The sequence below is a fragment of the Scylla paramamosain genome, chromosome 2, assembly GCF_035594125.1.
Source record: "Scylla paramamosain isolate STU-SP2022 chromosome 2, ASM3559412v1, whole genome shotgun sequence".
Lineage (NCBI taxonomy): Eukaryota > Metazoa > Arthropoda > Malacostraca > Decapoda > Portunidae > Scylla > Scylla paramamosain.
Window position 1 is genome coordinate 8,240,001 of NC_087152.1, and position 8,398 is coordinate 8,248,398.

Genomic DNA, 8,398 nt, shown 5'->3' on the forward strand with positions numbered 1-8,398 from the left:
CCATACAAATGATAAACGAAACGCAAAAATAGCTGTTTACGAAAAAAAAAAATCTAAAAGTGATAAAAAATTAAACAGAAAGATAAATAAACAGTCACCAACCTTAGTTTACCTTTATGCAAACACAAACATGGCGTACACGAGCAGCACTACCAACTGATATGTATATCCATTACAGCCAAGGAGATCGCCATGTCCCGCGCACAAAGAGATGACGGGGCTGTCTCTCTTTACCTTGGCTGTCTCCACGTAACCAGATGTGCGGGGACACTCACTGTATTAGCTAAACTCCGGGATGAGGCCACACGAGTCTTTACAGCCATACATGAGTCATTACCTCCCAACACACCGGGCGTCCATACACTCATTAACACTCCCTATATACCACGTACTGTTATACAAATCGGCATCCTTTTTCTACTGTAGCTTCTATGTGACTCTTCTCTCCTTCACCTCTTTTTTTTTTTTCCTCACTATCTCTCCTTGTCCTCTCTCTCTCTCCATATCCTCTCCACCCATTCTCCTCTTCCCTTACTCCGTTCTCCCCTCTTTCCTTTCCTCCTTTACTTTTCCTTATTTCTCCTTTCTTTCTCTCCTTTCTCCCTATCTTTCCTCTCTTCCTCTTTCTTCGTCTCTATACCCCTTCTCCTCCCTCTCCATCTTTCCTCCTCCTTCTCTTATCTCCCATTCATTTCTTCCCCTTCTCCCTATCTTCCTTTCCATTCTCCCCTCTCTTCCTTCCTCACCGTCTCTCTAGCCCCCCTTCTCCTCCCTCTCCGTTTCTTCTTCCCCCTTTCCCTTCCTCCCTCTCTCTCCCCTCCCTGCCATCCCCCAGAAGCCCCTGTTAACCATCCATTGTTAATGTAAGAGTGTGCGTGACAGGCGGACGTGCTGGCCCCGAGATCTGTGTCCTGATAACACACTAAATTGCCGTGTGTCATAACGTGTTGTCCAGGGAGCTTTTTCCATACCGCCGCTGCCTCCATTAATCCTCGTGACGAACCCCCTACTCGAGGAACTCATTAACCACGTAAAGGAGAGGGAGAAATGGTACTGATAGCTCGGTGTAACATGATGCACACCACGCACTTCTTCCTTCTCGTGAACGCCTGGGAAGAAATACAGCTAATGGAGGAGGAGGGAGCTGATGGTGTAACGGTACATGAAGTGTAGAGAGAGATGGGTGATAGTGGCGTGCTTAACGGCGCCACACACGGCCGATCCCGCCTGCCACAGTGAGTGGAGTCAGGCGAGCAGTTTCTGTGTCAGTTTTCATGAGTGTTTTCCAAAGTCCCAAAGGTAATTAGTTCTCGTTTTTTTTTTTTTTCCTCTTTCACTTGTGATGTTGAATTTTTGGATAAAATGTTATTTTATATTGTAAAAACAGTTCTGAAATCCATAATAATTTATATTACACTTGTTTTGACACGTTTGAGAATGCGATATCGTTCGTGTGTGTGTGTGTGTGTGTGTGTGTGTGTGTGTGTGTGTGTGTGTGTGTGTGACGAAAATACCCAGGAATTCACTAACACTGACAGTAACAATAACGATCGTTGCAGAAAAAAAAAAAAATTGTTTCAGCGCACAAAATGGCGTGATAGGCTTGGTCTTTTAATCTAAATGTTACCTACATAATTTTCATATGTACCATCTGTTCATTATGCTTCTCCCTATGATTCCGCGTTTTTCACTATCCCTTGTTCTTCTTCAGTCTCCTGTCTTATGCACTTACTCTTTTCGCTTCTCTGCTCGCTCGCCTCATTTCATTCATGACATGGCAAGCTTGTACTCATATTTCTCCAAAGCAGCAGTGTAGTTCACGTGTTCACCAGCAGCGCGCACCAAGGCATGGGGGAAGCACCGGCAACACACGATGATCACACGTAATGCTATTGTTGCTGTTGCTAATGATGATGACGGTGGTGATAAAAGAGAAGGAGGAGGAGAAGGAGGAGGAGGAGGAGGAGGGGAAGGAGGAAGAGAAGAGTGAAATCTTGTGTATGTTTGCCAAGGTAATAATAGTGTTCCTTTTTATTGTTCAAAGAAATAATAAATTTTATACTTGGGAATTTATGACTTATTTTTTTAAGCTAGAAATTGTATTTTGCTTTTAGTATTAACAACAACAGTTAGTTCCCTTCCTCTTGCCACTATTCATTTTACTAACTATCGTGCCTTCGCTGTGTACAGGTCATTGCAGTCAGTAGAGTATTTGTAGATTTTATCCTTCCATTCAACGTATTACTACAGTTCATCCTGGGGAGGATTGAGTACTGGATCGAATGTCTGTTTTTGATACTTGATTAGGTAAAGCAGACATCTCTAGGAGCTGACTGGCTACTTGATAACCTTACGTATGTATCTAATAGGCGTGACCATACACTACATTATGTAATTACAGTATCACCACCACCACCACCAACACCATTAATAGCAACAACAGCTGCTGCTACTACTACTACTACTACTACTACTACTACTATTACTACTGTTGTTGTCACCATACCTGTCCTCTAACGTGCCCCTGAGGCTGGGCACTCCCAAGAGCGCCACTCTCATTAACGCGGCTCGTTCGAGGCCCCAGTTGTGTGCCCTAATTGCCTTTCCTTGTTAACTGATCGTTATACATCAGTTAACACATTAACCACCTCGTTGCGGCCGCTGGCAAGGCTCCTTGCAAGGCTACGGGTTGAAATGATGGGGGTGTTAGCGGTGGTAATAGAGGATATGGTGGTAAGAATTCCTCCTATGTACAGGGTAGTTTTTACTTTACTACCTTTCAATGACATCCTCTTTCCTAATCCCCGTCATCTCGCTCCTTAACCTCACCTATTCTTCAAATGGTGGTGGTGGTGGTGCTGGTGGGGGTCCTAGTAGTGGATATGGTGGTAAGAATTCCTCCTATGTACAGGGGAGTTTTTGCTATACTAACTCTCAATGACGTCCTCTTTCCTAATCCCCGTCACTTTGCTCCTTAATCTCGCCTCTTCTTCCTCACTGCTTCCCTCAATCGTCCCTTGAGCTCGAAGTCTGTCAATTTTACATAGCACCCTCCTCCGTCTTCCCCTTCAGGTTGTACTTCTGTCTAACTCCTCCACCTTGCCTGTCACACACTATTTAAATCTTGTTTCTCGCAGACCATCACCAGCATCATCATCACCACCACTACCACCACCATCATCACAGCCACACACACGCTCGGTTCCTGCAAGTTTACATTACCTTTTTGGCGACAAGCAGTTATTTACGGAACAAGACGATGATTTTTAGATAATGCCTATCAACACAAAAGCTACATTAGCGGACCATTTGGCTCCGCTCCGCGCCGCCACATGGACGGACGCCCACGCCAACACTCTACCTAATAACCACACTATCACAGCTCACGCCTCGACCACCGGATTAAATGAAGGCTTGTTTTCGCTTATACATTAGTCTCCATTCTTGTTACTGTTCTTGTTCATCTTCTACTTCCTTCTTCGACTGCTGCTGCTGGTACTACTACTACTACTACTACTACTACTACTACTACTACTACTACTGCTACTGCTACTACTACTACTACTACTGCTACTACTACTACTACTACTACTACTACTACTACTGCTGGTGCTGGTGCTGCTGCTGCTGTTGCTGCTGCTACTACTACTACTAACAGAAAACGACTCTTCCTGTTATTCTTCTTCGATCCCTTATTCCTACTCTTTCGTGTTCTCGCGTTCATTATTTTCTCTTCCTCTTCTTCTTCTTCTTTTTCTTCTTTTCTTCTTTTTCTTTTCTTCTTCTTCTTCTTCTTCTTCTTCTTCTTCTTCTTCTTACTCTTCCTCTTCTTCTTCTTCTTCTTCTTCTTATTATTATTATTATTATTATTATTATTATTATTATTATTATTATTATTAATAATTTTATTATTGACTATTTATTTAATTACCTATTTATTCACTTACTTATTTTCTATTTTTCCCTTCTCCTCCCCCTAATCTCCTCCTCCTCCTCCCTCTCCCCTTCGTCTACCTCCTCCACCTCCTCCTCTACCATCATCCAATCACCCAATCCCTTCATTCTTCCCATTCCCTTATGACCGTCGGTACCCTCAGTCCCCGTCCCCTCCTGCCTCCCTCCCACACACAGGTAATGAGAGGGGAGGCAATAACTTATGTACAGACACTTGTAATTAGAGGAGAGGCCGGAACAAAGCAGGGGACAGATAAACGTGAATAATTACAGAGGAGATATTGTGCAGTGGTTGATAGAGGAGACTTATCATCGTGAGGAGATACGAGTCGATAATATACGTAGCGGAGAACGATGTACGGAAGTGAGTAAGAGAGAGAGAGAGAGAGAGAGAGAGAGAGAGAGCAGGATCTAGAGCTAAATATTACAGCTACGATGACAACTGAGGACTTTATTTATTTATTCATTTATTTATTTATTTATTTACTTATTATTTATTTTAGGAGGGTGATGCATACACATAGTGGTAAAAAATATAATGAGATAATGAAATACGCGTGGTAACTCTATGTATTGTTGCTAATACTACTACTACTACTACTATTACTACTACTACTACTACTACTACTACTACTACTACTACAACTACTACTACTACTACTTCTACCACCGTTACTACCCATACTGTCATCAACTCTGACTTCTGTTTTCTCCTAAAGCTTAACAAAATTGTGAGGTTCCAGTTCAGAATACAATTTCAAAAGATACAGCAAGCAGAAAAATTATGTTCCTGTAGATGAAACTTCTTTTTCCTGCAATTACCTATTCCTGTCAGATGTTACAGTACTTTTCATGCTATTGTTTCCTCTGTAACAGTGCCTGGTTTGCCTTCATCCAGTCTTACGCAAAACAGAGACAGAAATAAGACAGTACTCCTTAAAGAGAGAGAAAAAATAAATAAAAATAAAAGAATCCATAGAAATATATATACGGAAAGATAGACAGACAGACAGACAGACAGACAGACACCTTAATTGGTATGCCACGTCCCCTCAACACCATTACGGGTGATGCCTGAGTGTGATGGTGCTGCGTGTAATGGTGATGATAGGGAAGGTGGTGGTGATAGAGGTAGCAGCGGTGATGGAGGCGATAGCGGTGGTGGTGGTAGTGGTGGTGGTGGTAGGCGGTGGTGGTGATAGGCTATGATATTTCTTTATTTCTACGTTTGTTTACTAAAGCGTATATATAATTTTTTTTAAGAAGAGATAAGAAAAAAAAGGCTTCCAACATATCAGTAATAACAATATTTGACAATTTTAAAAGATCATGGTGGTGGTGATGATAGGCTTTATCTTCTCCAAGGATGGTGATCTCTCTCTCTCTCTCTCTCTCTCTCTCTCTCTCTCTCTCTCTCTCTCTCTCTCTCTCTCTCGTTTCACAATGTCAATTTTGGCCTTCCAACACCTCCTCCTCCTCCTCCTCTTCCTCCTCCTCCTCTTCCTCCTCCTCCTCCTCCTTCTCCTCCTCCTCCTCCTCCCTGACCCTGATTTATGCCTTTCTCCCGCGTGCCACGATAACACTCGGCCATTCAGCTTCCTGGCCGCCGCTGCCTCGTGTCACCCCTGCGTGAGTAGCGATGGCTCCTGATACTATTTTCCTGCAGCCGTCAGCCAACACCTTGCTGGGGATTCTGGTTTTGCATTAGGAGCTACATTTTTTTTTTTTCCCTCTTCGTGCAGTTAAATTTCATCAACACGCTCCTTAACAACTGTGAATCATGAATGAATATGAACCATGAACACTTTTTATAACTACAGCGGAACGGATTATGTATTAGGTAAAGTTAACAAGAAAATAGAACCGATTTTAAGAGTTACTACTGGTATTATAACGGGAGAATATTACAGTGTATATGAATGGTGATAAAAAAAAAAGAAAGAGAGAGAGAGAGAGAGAGAGAGAGAGAGAGAGAGAGAGAGAGAGAGAGAGAGAGAGAGAAGTCAGGTGGGGAGCAGGTAGTGAGGCGTGGATTCACAGTGTGTGGTTGGTGGTCTTCTGTTATCGGCGGCCGGACCCTTAGCGCGGGAGGAAGTGCCGGACTCCCATGGTTGAGGGAGCGTTGGCCTCCTCACCGAGATAAAGACGCTGCGGCGGTGGTGACGGAGGCAGCATTGGGCCTAGAGAGGACTGCTACCGGCCTGCTAGGGTGGTTGGAGGAGACGGGCAAGGAGTTGGGAGGGAGGGAGGAGGGATGGAAGGATGTAAGTACTGTATCGCGACGGGAAAATGTAACTCAGCTGCTGTAACATCTTTTCTGGGAAGGAATCTTTGATTTAAACATAAGGAAAATATGCACCTAAACATGCCATCCCCTGACAGCATTTTCTTACCAAAAAAAATGTGCCTTCAGGGACCTGCTCGTCGAAAAACGTGTACGGAGACCATCTCTTAAAGAAAATTTAACTGAAAAGCATTTTCAATCAAAAAGCATCTTTGGAGGGCATTTTCATCGAAAACCCTGCCCTGAGGAAGTCTCTCATAGAAAAACATCCCCTGATAGCATTCCTCATCCAAAATTGTAACTGGAGGGAATTTTTCATCGAAAAATTTTGCCTAAAAGTTCCTGAAATGCCTGGATGCCATCTCTTCTCGAAAAAGGTGCTTAGAGGACATTTCACCTTATAAAAAAAAAAAAGTCTTCGCGTTATGTTCATTGAAAAGCGAGCCCAGAAGACATTTCCATCGAAAAAAAAACACATGCATTTCTCTTTAGAAAGCTTAACTGGAAGGAAATTCTCTTCAAAAGAAGGATAAAACTGAGAGCATTTGTCTTAAATGAAAAAAAAAAAAACCCTGGTGGCATAACTCAAAAAAAAGAAGAAGAAGAAGAAAAACGTGGTTAGCAGCAGAATCTGGGGTGTTGATAACTCCGATAATGCTGGCAAAAGTAAAAAGCAATTAGTCATTGTAATCCATCCCCCAAAACACACACACACACACACACACACACACACACACATCAACACCAGCAGCAGCAGGAGGAGGCAGTATAATCTAAAATCCCTCTCCGTCACCCTCCCGCGTGTTCCCAGTATCAGCTGCAATACATCTGACCGCCGCTAGTCAGCCAGCGAAGGCCCATCTCACCTTCCCTACCCTCGGTCTCCTGGACCTCGACACTAACGTAGCTCAGGCGTCACCACCTCAACAGGGGATAAGAGCACAGCACCCTAATGCATGAACAGCACAGGACGCATGTTACTGAAGCCAAGAGGAAGGAGGAAGCAGTAAGAGTACTAGAATAGGTGTCAGTGGGGCGGTGGGGTGCAGAAGGCGTGGTGTTGGATGCAGGAGGCGTGAAGGGCAGTGCTGTGGGGTCCTAGAAGCGTGCTGTGACCGGATGAGGGTGAAAAGGTTAAGGAGAAACGATGTAAGGAGTCTCAGGGAGTGAAGTGGTATTTGAGGATGTGGTGCAGAACATGAAGGAAGTTGGAAATACACACCCAGTGTACAGGAACATAAACCACATGGCAAGGAGTAATAAAACACGCGGTGGAATTGATGGGCGACGAAAGTGGAGATGAGACAGTTGAAGAAAGGGATGCGGGAAGTACGTATTATAGTTGCAATGAGAAAGGAGAGAAAGAAAACGAGGAGACTGAAGAGGATGGAAGGATGGGAGGACACCAGCAGAGTGATGTGTGGGAGAAGCGGGGGTGGTGACAGGGGTGGTGTGACGGCAGGGGGTGTGACGCGGGTGGTGTGGCGAAGACGGGTTACGGTCTCCCGGTAGCGGGCCAGGATGGTCTTGTGAAGCGAGGCCTCATTAGTGTTATCTCAGCAGACCGCAAGATGGCGAGGCGCTGTGAGGACCCACCTTGGCTCCTCCCACTCACTTCGTTTCCCATTTTCCGACCTCAGTTATTTCCTGCTAGTCAGTGTTGTGAGTACATTTCTTTTTCCCTCCCTCCTCTCCCTCCTCCCTCCCTTCCTCTTCCTTAGCCATTTCTATATATCACTTTTTCCATTAATTTGTCTCGTATACTACTTGCCAACGAAGGTTTTCGCGTTATTACATCTGTCATGTTTGTGTTTTATACAGAGCACATTTTTTTTTCTTTCCCAGGCTGTTTTCATCTTCCTGAGGATACGGACGCAATTGTTAGAGAGTATGCGGGTGAGAGGAAGGGAGAGAGAGGAAGGAGGGAGGGAGGGAGGGGAGAGAGACAGGTTGGGAAGGAAAGAAATGTGAGAAGGATAGTAAGGGAAAGAGTGGAAGACAGGAAGGAAAGGAACAAAATAAGAAAGGTGTGTGTGTGTGTGTGTGTGTGTGTGTGAGAGAGAGAGAGAGAGAGAGAGAGAGAGAGAGAGAGAGAGAGAGAGAGAGAGAGAGAGAGAGAGAGAGAGAGAGAGAGAGAGGGGGGGTTTAAGGAAGGAAGGA